This window comes from Schistocerca cancellata, chromosome 2 (assembly GCF_023864275.1).
Source record: "Schistocerca cancellata isolate TAMUIC-IGC-003103 chromosome 2, iqSchCanc2.1, whole genome shotgun sequence".
NCBI classification, from domain to species: Eukaryota; Metazoa; Arthropoda; class Insecta; order Orthoptera; family Acrididae; genus Schistocerca; species Schistocerca cancellata.
In genome coordinates, this window is record NC_064627.1 from 764,448,678 (window position 1) to 764,461,873 (window position 13,196).

Below are 13,196 nucleotides of genomic sequence, written 5' to 3' on the forward strand. Positions count from 1 at the left end.
GACTGATGGCCTCAGATGTTAAGTCCCATAGTGCTCAGAGCCATTTGAATCATTTTGCGCGCTTCAAAAATGTTCGATACTGTTTAGAAGTTGTTCACGATAGTGACTGTTACGTTATAAAGCACTCCGTCTTCAGGCCACGAGTGGCCTACCGGGACCACCCGACCGCCGTGTCATCCTCAGTGAAGGATGCGGAAAGGATGGGCGTGGGGTCAGCACGCAGCTCTCCCGGTCGTTATGATGGTATTCTTGACCGAAGCCGCTACTATTCGGTAGAGTAGCTCCTCAATTGGCATCACGAGGCTGGTGCACCCAGAAAAATGGCAACAGTGCATGGCAGCCTGGGTGGTCACCCACCAAAGTGCTGACCACGCCCGACAGCGCTTAACTTCGGTGATCTGACGGGAACCGGTGTATCCACTGCGGCAAGGCCGTTGCCCGACTACTACATTATGCACATCAAATTGCACGCGACATAGATTGCAGTTATTTCAGTTTAGAGGTGGGGCCCTTCCACGCCCTCAACGGCATGATGGCCAACTCAAAAGGTCTACTGCTACTGCGACGTTTGTGTTGGTGTGGTTAAGGCTAACCATTAATACGCGCTCATATGGAGATAGATTGGGTCGAAAGTCAAACGAAGTGTAGCGGTTTGAAGGGCAGAGGGAAAAAAGTGCCAAGGCAAGCACCAAAGGCAAAAAGCCTCTGCCAGAGTTTGGTCGAGTAGTAAGAGCAGCAGCGGATGTCTTTCTTACTGCGACAGCTCATGCAAGGGTAGGTTATGTTAACAGCTGGTATCGTGCAAGGGGATACCGTGTAAGTGCCATTGGTCGTTATAATAAAAGGAGTCCGGTGCGGCAGCGCAATTCGTTGCCTTGAGCCCTGTGCTGTGTCCTGACGTCAGTGACTTGGCACAGCGTCATCAGGCTGGTGCTGAACGGCGGCAGCTCGCTGTTGGCGTGCATCCTCTGCTACTGCGTGGCGCAGTTCTGCCGCAGCTGGTCCTAGAGCAGCTCTGCTTGCTCGGCGTAGTGCACCGCAGATTCGTCGGAGAGCTGCAGGCCGTTCTCTGGCGCATGCGGTGGCTGCCCCCATGGTAGTCGGCGTCGCTGCCGTTACCGTTGTGTCGGCGGCTGACTTCCTGGCACTCTTCCACTGCGGCGCTGCTGGGCTGGCCGGTGGGGTAGGCGCACGAACGGCCTTCTGCGAAGTTGCAGGAGCGTTTGCAGGGGTTTGAACTCCTTTTGTTGGACGTAGGTCTCGGGCAAGAACTGCACGCAGTTGGCTCTAGCACTCGTCGTTCCCTGCAGCCACGGCGGCTGCGAAGGCAGCCCTCTCTGCCTCCATGACGGCTCTGAGGACTGCTGTGACTTCCTCCACGGCGGTACTGAAATGGACCCTGCTGATCTTGTCGGAGGCGCGAGCTGTATTCCGTCCGTCAACCTCCGGGCGGTTGTCCCCGCACCCGGCGGGGGGAGCTGCTTCTGCGCTTTCCCTCTGCTGAGCCGGGCTGCTCTGCACATGTCGTCGTCGTCGTCGACGGCGTCGTCTCTTCCGCTGCGTCGGTGCGGCCGCCTCGCTGCCTTCGGCACGACTGTGGCTTGAAAAAGCCGGGCAGCCTCGCCAGCTGGCGACGTGCGGTCCGCCACACAGAGCGCAAGTCGGCAACACTTCTCTGCCGCGGTCGCAAGTGACATGCCACTCGCCTTGGCACTTGAAGCACTGGGGCTAGGGGTCCATGGCGGTCGGGAGAGCTTCTGTCATAACAGAGTATAGAGTAATAGACGGCAAATCATCGAGTAAAACTAAAGTGATACCAGGTGTTCCCCAGGGAAGCGTCCTGGGACCTCTGCTGTTCTTGATCTATATAAATGACCTGGGTGACAATCCGAGCAGTTCTCTTAGGTTGTTCGCAGATGATGCTGTAATTTACCGTCTAGTAAGGTCATCCGAAGACCAGTATCAGTTGCAAAGCGATTTAGAAAAGATTGCTGTATGGTGTGGCAGGTGGCAGTTGACGCTAAATAACGAAAAGTGTGAGGTGATCCACATGAGTTCCAAAAGAAATCCGTTGGAATTCGATTACTCGATAAACAGTACAATTCTCAAGGCTGTCAATTCAACTAAGTACCTGGGTGTTAAAATTACGAACAACTCCAGTTGGAAAGACCACATAGATAATATTGTGGGGAAGGCGAGCCAAAGGTTGCGTTTCATTGGCAGGACACTTAGAAGATGCAACAAGTCCACTAAAGAGACAGCTTACACTACACTCGTTCGTCCTCTGTTAGAATATTGCTGAACGGTGTGGGATCCTTACCAGGTGGGATTGACGGAGGACATCGAAAGGGTGCAAAAAAGGGCAGCTCGTTTTGTATTATCACGTAATAGGGGAGAGAGTGTGGTAGATATGATACGCGAGTTGGGATGGAAGTCATTAAAGGAAAGACGTTTCTCGTCACGGCGAGATCTATTTACGAAATTTCAGTCACCAACTTTCTCTTCCGAATGCGAAAATATTTTGTTGAGCCCAACCCACATAGGTAGGAATGATCATCAAAATAAAATAAGAGAGATCAGAGCTCGAACAGAAAGGTTTACGTGTTCGTTTTTCCCGCGCGCTGTTCGGGAGTGGAATGGTAGCGAGATGATTGTGGTTCGATGTACCCTCTGCCAAGCACTTAAATGTGTATTGCAGAGTAATCATGTAGATGCAGATGTAGGGAAGCCCAGCAGCTTCCGCAAGCCGAAGATGTCGTCGTCGCCGTCGGCCGTTTGCGCAGTCGTGGCTTAGAGAGGCGGCTTCTTCTTGTTGGTTCGGTTGCGTTACCGAACCCGGCTCGCAGCTGCCCTTCACGAACCGCTGCCTCGTCACAGCACCAGGGCAACCCCTTAGTCGTCGTCTTCTTTCCAGCGGAAGGCGCCTTCTCAAACGCAGGCGGCGCGTGTACCATGTGGGCAGTCACAGTGCTCTTGATCGCCCTGTGGTCCGCCAGGTTTGCTGCCAGAACGCGAGTCTGTGTCGACAGACTAGTAGACCACCTCGATCTTGGCGCAGGTCGTCATTAAGTCGAACAGCGTCGTCCACCTGCGTCTGCATTTAACGTACAAATGGGGGACGGGCTGTGACTCGTCTTCTCGGTTCTTCTTGCCTTGGTTGGCAGACTCAGCGAGTTGCACAACCAAAGTCCCCCTCGTGGCAACATGTTTCTTCTGGGTGTTCTTCTTTTCCATGCTGTAGGGCGCGGAGCACGACAATATGCTTGCGTTGTTGAAGCAACACACGACAGTTTGCTTCTCGCATCGCACACAGCACAGAACTCCGTAAGGTCTCGTCAGCCAAGAAAGCGTAGCACGCAGCGGCAGCGATGCGCGCAACTCGCAGGCTCGCAGTGGATGGTTGCATGACTTCAAACAGTCTTACAGAATTGCAAGACATAAGATAACGAAATTTCGAAGAAATCTTCAGCTGGACGATGCACAGATAAACAAACTTAACCCATCTTTCAGAAAGGAATTTGTTTCCAACTCCAACTAACAAAGATATGAAGAAGAAACGTATATGTAATGAATCCTTCTAAATTCAGTGTCCCAAAAGAATTGTATGAAGATCAGCCAGCATCAGTGCCTTAAACCTGGATGATAAATTCGCTGGAAAGTTGTATGTACTCTGCTGCGAGAAGTTGGAGACGCTTTATCCCTTGCGATGCTTTCTCGTTTGCATGATAATGCAAGGGCAGTAGGGAATATTTACGCCACAGCAAGAAAGACTTGGAAAATAGGCGTAAGAGATCTACAACTATGGTAGAAGCACTGTTTTTGGCCAATAACTGTTAAAAATAGCTTGCTTTTTTGCCTGATTCCTGGTCTGCGTATAAAAATTATACTCATATTCCTACCGAAAATTGTGTGACATCGCATTTCATACCACCTGGAACCACGGGAAAATTTAAGCCTCTGTATGTTCGTTTCTTCCGTGGCTATAAGACATATAAGGGTGAGTCAAATGAAAACGTTAAAAATTTTTTAAATATTATTTATTGTGCAGAAGTGGTACAAAGCTGTATCACGTTTCAACATAATCTCCCCCACGCTCAATGCAAGTCCTCCAGCGTTTACAAAGTGCATAAATTCCTTTAGAAAAACATTCAATTGGTAGTCCGTGCAACCACTCATGCACCGCGTGGCGTACCTCTTCATCATAACGGAACATCTTTCCTCCCATTGCGTCTTTAAGTGGTCCAAACATATGTAAATCATTTGGGGCAAGGTCTGGTGAGTACGGTGGATGAGGAAGACACTCAAAATGCAGGTCTGTGATTGTTGTAACTGTTGTACGGACAGTGCTGGGCCTTGCATTGTTATGTTGCAAAAGGACCCCTGCTGACAGCAATCCACGTTGCATTGATTTGATTTCAGGCCGCAGATGATTTTTTAGGAGATCTGTGTATGATGTACTGGTGACAGTAGTCCCTTTAGGTATGTAATGCTCCAAAACGACGCCTTTTTCGTCCCAAAAGAATGTCAGCATAACCTTCCCTGCTGAAGATTCTGTTCGAAACTTCTTTGGTTTTGGTGATGAATATTCCTTGCTCGCTGTCTTCGTTTCCGGGTGGTGGAAGTGAACCCAGATTTCGTCCCCAGTAACGATTCTTGGAAGGAAGCCATCACCTTCTCGTTCAAAGCTCCGAAGAAGTTCTTCACAAGCATCAACACGGCGTTCTCTCATTTCAGGAGTCAGCTGCCTTGGCACCCATCTTGCAGAAACTTTGTGAAACTGAAACACATCATTCACAATGTGGTGTGCTGACCCATTACTAATCTGTAAACATGCTGCAATGTCATTCAATGTCACTCGGTGGTTTTCCTTCACTATGGCTTCAACTGCTGCAATGTTCTGTGCAGTCACTGAAGTCACACCATTTGCGAACTTCCTACTCCTTTCGTAGACTTGCTGCTGTGACAAACATGCATCACCGTACTGAACCTTCATTCGTCGATGAATTTCACACCTTCACTACGCAAAAACCTAATAACAGAACGCTGTTCTTCCCTGGAGCAAGCCGCAAGTGGGGCGGCCATCTTTATACCGATACAGCGACGGTATGTGTGCATCTGCACTATGCTGCCACCTACAGACCATTCTGCACGCTGTTTGTAGCACGCTTACCAACTTACAGGATAACGGCGCGGAATTTCGATTTGTTATTACAAATCTAAGGTTTTCATTTGACTCACCCTCATATTATCGCACTGTCTGCTCCTATACCTTAAAGGATAGCCAGTTTCACGATAAGCTCCACGGCAGAATGATTCACATTCGGTCACGTACCATGAAACGTCCCCTTTGAACAATTTATACTGACTGAAACGTCCACTTAGAACAATTGTACAAGCCTGTGCTTAACCTGACACACAATATTATTTAGCGCAACGCAATCTGACTTTCAATAACCCCTACAAAACAATGGCCCTGACTAACTTTAACCTATACCTTTTACAAATCACTTACCTCACAAAAATCTTCGCTACTCAAGCTACTGCAAAACAGCGAGCGCCACTACTGCCAGCTAAATAAAAGATTCAAACTACTGAAGGTACTAACTACTGATAGGGATAGTTAGCAAATGAAAGATATTAATAGAGAACAAACAATGTATTTACCTTAATATTCATAATTGACATTCAGTCTTACAGATTATCAAAACTCCGCCATCTCTCTCCCCACGTCCACCACTGCTGGCGGCTCACCTCCAACTGCCTAACGCTATCTGCTGTTCACATCCAGCTATAGCAGTTCATGACAACAATGGCAGGCAACAATGCAAACTAGCCACATACTGCACACAGCACAGCCAGTGATTTTCATACAGAGAGTGCTACGTAACGTTGCCAATAAGAAAACATAAACATCAAACTTACATAAAGAAAACATAAACAGCCTACTTACATAGCCCCCATGCTCCCCACAAAAAAATTTTACAAATGTTTTTGGCCAGTGGCCAATAATGATTTGATAAAATTTTTAATAATTACACTAACAAAGATATCCAATGCACACACTTATTGATACAATGTTGGTCAACAGCTAAAATTTTCTCACAGTCCATAAAGACAGTCCTGATCGTTCATCATAATAGTAATTACAGTTTTTTTCACAAAGTCTCATTAGTAAAAGAAATTGCACACAGAAGTAGTGGATTTCCATGCAGTCTTGAAGAAGTAGTGTTGTCCTTCCAACAGAAAGACAGTGCTGACTCTTGACATGCTGACAGGTAATGCGCCACAATGGAGCAAACCCACAGCAGAGTCAGTCGAAGTTGATGAAGATTGGTAGGTAGGTCATCACAGAGCAGACCCACTGCAGTCCTGGTAGAGAGTATTGGTGGGGCACCAGAGGTGCAGACCCACTGTAGTCCTTGTAGAAATTGTGATACTGGTGAGTCAGCAAAGGTGTAGACCCACTGTAGTCCTTGTAGAAATTGTGGTACTGGTGAGTCAGCAAAGGTGTAGACCCACTGTAGTCCTGGTAGAGATGGCCAGCAGCCATCTGCTGCGACTGTGCAGGTGCACAATTACCATCGAAGAGTCTTGCAGAGAAGATAGCAAGTCCATAAACCACCACTTGTTCACTCACAAAGTTTTTGGAATTGTCCTTAGAACCAGCAATGCTGTTATCCAGTCCCTTGCTGAATTATTAACACACGTGCAAACACTAACAGTCCCTACTTCTCACATATTGTCCATATACTATGACCAACAGAAATGTGTGCAGTGAAATGAATGCTTAGAAGTTACTTAATTTGAGTAACTGGTGTCAATTACAATTATATAACATAAGAATACAATTACAAAGGTACAAAATACATCATTAAAAACATAACAATACAGATAACATTTTTTAGTAATAGGGGCTTTACAAAAGAATAGAAATAAACATATACATCAGTATTACAGGAATGATGACATGAGTACAAAAATAAAAGATCAGAATCACTTTCGAAACATCAATTTCACACATGAGCATTAAAACAAAACAGAATAAATAATGTCTAAGCATCATTACAAAGAAAATAACAGAGTATTAGAAAAATTCTACAACATAGCTCTCATCAGCTAAACACATAAAGACAGGAAAAAAACACAAATACACAAGGGTACACAAACACATAGTGGGATAACACCAAAAGGAAAGGACAACACACAATTACATATTTGGAAAAGGCAGCAAAGAGGAAAGGACAGGGTTTGGTTTACTGCAGTATTTTGCTTGGAGATCTCCCTTCATTCCATAGATCGTTCGTCTTATTTCAACCTTTGCTTCCACCAAAAAAAATCCTATCCAAGCATGCTTTCTGTATTTATGTGTTCACATATTTCTTACCTCATTATTTATTTCCAAGATAATCCTACCTATACCTCGTTCCTGTATTCTATTCATATTTCTTTCAAAATAATTATTTCTGATTGTACCATACTCATTTGGGCCCAAATCTTTCTTCGCAATGCATTCTTTACCTATTCTCCATAGTCAGTTTCTTATATAGTCTACCCCCTCTTAAGCTAACTTAAATCTACTGAGCTCAGATATATATACCAAGGGACGAGGCAATGCAGCAAAAAAAAAAATAATTAACACAAACATCAATGACAAAAAATAGAAATGGCAAAGCAAGCAGCATAAAGCAAGTGCAATATTACAACTAATATAAGGCAATGCAGGAAACAAGAAAAACTAGCTTAGAAGAGTAACACAAAGTCAAATTCAGTAACACTATGCCTGACAAACAGCAGCAACTTATACCTAAACATGACATAGCTCAAGCAGAAAAAATATTACAGGAAACAACAATGCAGACAAGGGAAATGCATATTCACATCTTAATGTCTATGTAATTAAAGTGGTGCACCATAACAACTGATTGTAAAAAAATATTACCATGTACCTGAAAAGAAAATTAAGTGTTACTGTTACTAGTTACTTCTTATTGTTCTTTCCTTTCCAAGTGCTCCTTTTTTAAAGAATGTGGATTACAAAATTATCATTTAATAGATCTGTTGACAGAAAGAGTTCACATTAGCAAATGCATCTCATTTTATAAAAGCAATGCTGCAACACAGCTGGAAACCAGATATCAAATGAAATAAGCAATTACACAAACCAAACCATAAAAATATCATTCAGTAGTCATGTGACATTTCATTTCATAAGTTAATGGCTCTCAACTCTCGTAGAAAGACACTTGTCATAATCAGGTGTGCAGATGTAAAAATATTTCTTGTCATTTTGTTAGGCATTTCAGTAAATATCATAAATTTTTAAGTAACGAGGGTGTCGCATTAGCGATGAAAGGCACATCCTAATGGCTTATTCTCCAGGTGTTTGACACAGCTGTGTGCCCACAACGCATTACAAAAATCATATGTTTTCAAGTAACACGCTAATGGCTTTCTTTTCTACCTGAGCGTCTGAAAAGGCTTGTTCTCCAGGTGTCTGACACACCTGGGTGCCCACGTCGTATTATGTGCAGGTGGTCACTTAACTTTCTTACGGAAATATTTACGACAGCAGTTTCCGCTACAGTGACAGTCTCATATAAAAATATTTCAGAGGTCAAGAATTTGCGTTACAAATCTGTAGAGACAAAATCCAATTGACATAACAGAGTCCAAAAAATTTTCGTCGGCATTGTAATACATTCACGCATTTACATACATTTCATAACTCTTAAAGTACGATTCTTGGTTTCCAACAACCTTTTTCACAAACCAGAGTCCCTAACCACTACTCATTATTCCTTACCTTATTCGTCGACACTTCTTCAATATTTCATCATAACAGACACATAGCATACTCAAATAACTCATATAGCATCAGCTTGTTGATCATAAACATACCGCAACAGCATAATACACATAGTCATCGTAAAAATAACACCATAACACCTCAGTCAAATCTCAAAAACGTCATAGCTTTCTGCAATTGTTTCAAAATCTAAAGAAAATTCTCTGCTCATTTCAGTAGTGTCATCTACCTCAAACGTACTTTAAAAATCATGATCTCACACCAAATACATCATTCAAAGCTTTCATAGTATCACAATGGTACCAAAAAATATGAACAGTTCACACAGTACAGACAAAATACAATTTCGTAAGTGTGAAGTTACCCAACTGTGCAATTGCGTAAACATCTGTCACTGACGTAGTAAAAAGGTTTGTCTCTCTCAGTTAACTGATCAGATAGCTGTGTAATTTATGTGTTAGAGAAATATGGTACCGATGTGTAAAGTTGTATAAGCAAATACCATATTAGCTAGGGCTCCTTGTGCTTGCCAAACACATGGTACACAAAGTAGGCGTGTACCCCCCTGAGGTTTATTATAATTATACCCTCAGGTGTTACAGATTACAGCAATGGAATGAAATGTATCACGAAAAACTTTCTTTGTAATTCAAAAATCTTTAACAATAAATGTTTTAAGTACAAAATTAATCACTGAAATGCGTGTCCTGTAGCGCTAAAGGTGCATCTTGTTGTAAGATAATCTCTGTGGAGTGTCGTAGTTATTGTCCTCCGAAAGCTAAGTTCTGCAGAAGTCAATGTACTTACCTCATGATACACAAAAGTGAAATGCTTTGCGTATAGATAACTTAGTTATTACGCTTATTGCCGTGATGAAGAAATTATTGTGCTGTAAAGTATTGTTGTGCTACGGAAAAGGCTGTCTCCTTGTAGCAATAGCACAATGAAACGTCCCCTTTGAACAATTTATACTGACTGAAACGTCCACTTAGAACAATTGTACAAGCCTGTGCTTAACCTGACACACAATATTATTTAGCGCAACGCAATCTGACTTTCAATAACCCCTACAAAACAATGGCCCTGACTAACTTTAACCTATACCTTTTACAAATCACTTACCTCACAAAAATCTTCGCTACTCAAGCTACTGCAAAACAGCGAGCGCCACTACTGCCAGCTAAATAAAAGATTCAAACTACTGAAGGTACTAACTACTGATAGGGATAGTTAGCAAATGAAAGATATTAATAGAGAACAAACAATGTATTTACCTTAATATTCATAATTGACATTCAGTCTTACAGATTATCAAAACTCCGCCATCTCTCTCCCCACGTCCACCACTGCTGGCGGCTCACCTCCAACTGCCTAACGCTATCTGCTGTTCACATCCAGCTATAGCAGTTCATGACAACAATGGCAGGCAACAATGCAAACTAGCCACATACTGCACACAGCACAGCCAGTGATTTTCATACAGAGAGTGCTACGTAACGTTGCCAATAAGAAAACATAAACATCAAACTTACATAAAGAAAACATAAACAGCCTACTTACAACCATTACAGTACATCAGTTCTCATCACTACGTTACATCAGAGTGATTCTATATGCATTCTTTAAGAGTGGATACCTAGTTGAATGTCCTATACTGTTTGTAATTCGCAAGGAGTTCGCCTTCAATCTTGATGGTGCGAACCTTCCTGATCACTGTAGCGCGCTATTTTTCATTCAGTTCTCATGGTGAAAGTTAATGGTTTGTTTTGATCATTTCTTGCATATAGACCATGTCCATTTTGTGAAGTGTAAGACATACATCCCATAGAGGGTTGACCTCTGTACCTACTGGACACTTATTTCCTGTCGCCATCCTTGTGCACATGGTGAGTCATTAGCAGTAATGTTTTGCCTGTCATAATTCATAACACAATATTTTCATAAATGCTAACACAAAATTTTCATAATTGCTAACACAATATTTTCAATTAGTCTAACTAAAGATTGAACTTGCGATCTCGCACTCAAGGGGTTTCTTGTAAGACAGACCCGCATCATACAAACAGGCAGCTAACAGATCAGAAGGGACAAGCCAGTAGCAAACTGACGCCCTCGTGTCGATCACATAAGAATCAGTGTCAATCACAACTAACACCTGACGTGTTAATAGAATTGCATTAAAATAACATTAAAGAAATAGTAACATGACAAAAAATCATAAAAAACAATCTGCACCTATACAAATGGTGAACAAAACTATGATACATTAAAGTAGGATAATGACAGATTGGGTATTTAAGAAACATAAAATCTCGAAAAAATGCCGAAAACTCAACACAGCTGCCATGTCAATTTAAGAAAAGGCCGAAAGCTATCGAAAAAGTTGCCGTTTTTAAGCCGTAATTTATCACCAAGAATAAAATCCGTAGAACTGAAAACATGCTTTAAAATTTGAAATTTCTCTAGCAAGTCCATTCTCTTCCCTGTGCAAAATAAGTCTGTCTTCCAATTTAATAGGGTAGTGTGCACATAGTAGGAGATCCTGGGCATAAGTACAGGAGTGAACATTACAGGCTCCTTTATTCAGTAAATGTTCTTTGAATCTAGCTTTGACTGCTCTTCTGAAAAAAAAAAAAAAATGGCTCTGAGCACTATGGGACTTAACATCTATGGTCATCAGTCCCCTAGAACTTAGAACTGCTTAAACCTAACTAACCTAACACAACACCCAGTCATCACGAGGCACTGCTTTCTGATCTTCCCTCTATAGAAACAGGGACAATCATTACACCTTATTTTATAGACGCCCGAATTAGAAAGTGGTCCGTCATTAGGCTTTCAAATGTGAATTAATTTTTTTCCAGGACTGTTGTTGGTTGAAAGCTAAACTTTACAGCCACATTTATTAGTAAGAAGGCGGCTTAGCTAATGTGAAATATTCCCTAGAAACGGCATTGAAGAGAAATTCTCTTCCTCTTCACCTCCATTTCCAAGTTTCTAATCTCCTAGAGTGGAATATTTTTTAGCGGTTTTAGTATCTCAAATTCGGTCTACTAATGGCAGATCTTAGCCCTTATAACTGGCTATAATTCAATGAAACGTATCTCTTCTCGAAAATTCCTCGGGGCAACGGAGTAACAAAAGTACGGTGAATACTAGACTGTAAAAAGATAATTTTTTATGCTTGGGGATGAGCTGAATCAAGCTGGATAACGTTATCTGCAAAATTTGCTTACGAAAAATTCTGAAGACATTTTTATCGTTTTTTATATCCAAAACAAGATCAAGGAAACTCAACTCACTATTTTCGTTCTGCAATTCTTTGGCGAAAACTCTTTTTCTCGTGAAACTGATTGAAAATATAAAGCAGTTGATCTAATTCTTCATAAGTTCGTCGAATACAAAAATTAAATCGTCACGGTAAAGAGCGTAGAAGCTAATATTATTTTGTACCTCAAAATTATTACTGAGGAAATCTTTTTCGCGGCCGGCCGGAGTGGCCGTGCGTTTCTAGGCGCTTCAGTCTGGAACCGCGCGACCGCTACGGTCGCAGGTTCGAATCCTGCCTCGGGCATGGATGTGTGTGGTGTCCTTAGGTTAGTTAGGTTTAATTAGTTCTAAGTTCTAGGCGACTGATGACCTCAGAAGTTAAGTCGCATAGTGCTCAGAGCCATTTGAACCAATCTTTTTCGAGGGAAAATATGAAAATGTCAGCTAAAGCGTCGGCTAGGGGATTCCCCGTGGCCAAACGAAAAGGCTGCATATATAATTTATTGTTAAACAAAGTAAGTGTGTTTCACCACAATTCGAAGCTACAACATAAGTTCAGCACTTTCAGGATCTGTTAACGTTTTGTGAAGAAGCAATTTATTTTCAGAACTCTCCAAATTAATGTCAACTGGGACATTGGAATGTAAGATGGTGATATCAAAGGACGCAAGCTATGCTTGCGGATAACATGTGATAGTTTTGAAGCCGTTGATCAGATTACTGAATTTTTGACCGAAAATCTCTTTTCAGACACGTATGCGTCATTAAGCTTTGTATGTAGAAACCTGGTCAACTTTTGGTAAGCACTGCCAATAGTGTCGACAATCGGACGGATTGGGTGACATCTTTGTGGACCGTAAACTGGCTCCTCAAAACTAGTGCTCTGGAATTCATTTTTACGAACGACCTTCACGGAACGCTTCAGCACTTTTTCAACGGTTTCCAATTGCTCTTTGCACCATAGCAGTCGAGTACATGTAAATCTCTACTACATTATTTTACTGAATAAATCTGAAAGTTCTTATGAGAAACTATTACAGTGTTCCCTACGACCGATTTACTTACTAAAGCATCATTGTTCTTAAGTTTCCGATTTATACTGCTAATTATTGTCTGCTCT

General features: G+C 42.3%; 1 pseudogene; it reads right to left on the bottom strand.

Annotated features, from left to right (window-relative positions):
* Positions 1 to 321: 321 nt before the first annotated feature.
* On the bottom strand, positions 322 to 439 carry LOC126164132 (5S ribosomal RNA; annotated as a pseudogene).
* Positions 440 to 13,196: the final 12,757 nt, after the last annotated feature.